Here is a 1,264-nt window from a genome sequence, read left to right as displayed (position 1 = left end):
GCTATAGATGTGAGGCTATCTCAATGACAAAAAGTGGGGGTGGTCTGGAAAGGGGGGGCAGGTTGAACAGGTGGGTGAAAGCAAAGCATTTCTGTGCAAGCGTGACAAACCTGCGTTCAGTCCCCAGATGCTGAGGTGGGATGAGAAGCGACCCCTCGGAAGCTGTCCTGTGACCTCCCATGTGATCTGTGAGGCCACAGCACGCACAGCTTACACGTTTGTATGCCCTGTCTCTCCTGCTCTCCAAAACAGTTCCGCATTGACTACCACTCCATGCCACGCACTGCTAAAGGCACAGGAAGTGAGAGAGAGCAGAACACCTCAAACGCCTGTCTGTCTGAGTCTTACATCTTAGTGGGATGAGGGAGAGATGAGGGGAAAGAAAGGAAGGATGGAGGGGGTGGTTAAGTCTAACTTAACGACTTCCTGGCTCAACTGTGTGAGTGTGTGCACATGTATCTGCTTCGTGCCTCTCCACTTCTTTTTGAGACAGGAAACCTAGCTAGCCAAAGGGCCTCAGGGATGATCTGGTCCCACTACGCCCCTCCTAACGCTGGGGTTACAGGTGTATACCTGCTCTCAGGTTTTTACATGGATTGGGGGATCTAAACTTAGGTCCTTACATTCCGGTTCGACTCCTTCAAGATTCAGGTGGGTTTTTGGTTATTGCTGTTTTGTTGTTGGTTTTTTTTGGTTTTTGGTTTTTGGGTTTTTTGTTTTGTTTTGTTTTTTGGTTTTTCGAGACAGGGTTTCTCTGTGTAGCCCTGGCTGTCCTGGAACTCACTCTGTAGACCAGGCTGACCTCAAACTCAGAAATCCACCTGCCTCTGCCTCCCGAGTGCTGGGATTAAAGGCGTGCGCCACCACGCCTGGCTTGTTGTTGGTTTTGTTTTCTTTTTGTTTTTGAATCTGTAAAATAGAAATGAAAAGAAAACAAATCCACTTACAACCCATTTTTTATGCATGTATAACATACATGTGTATTCATATATGTAAAATGGATATGTATGAAGTGAAAACAGACAATCACTTCCCAAAGCCTAGAGTGGAGCCTCATGTGGTGGTGCACGTCTTGCTCCCTGTGCTCCAGGATGGTGGGAGTGGGAGGATCAGGAGTGCAAAGCCAGGTTCATCCACATAGAAAGTACAGGGAGGGGCTGGAGAGATGGCTCAGTGGGTAAGAGTGCTGACTGCTCTTCTGAAGGTCCTGAGTTCAAATCCCAGCAACCACATGGTGGCTCACAACCATCCATAATGAGATCTG

The sequence above is a fragment of the Mus caroli genome, unplaced genomic scaffold, assembly GCF_978045245.1.
Source record: "Mus caroli unplaced genomic scaffold, Mus_caroli_1 scaffold_20, whole genome shotgun sequence".
NCBI lineage: Eukaryota > Metazoa > Chordata > Mammalia > Rodentia > Muridae > Mus > Mus caroli.
Note: the sequence above shows the minus strand (reverse complement) of the source record.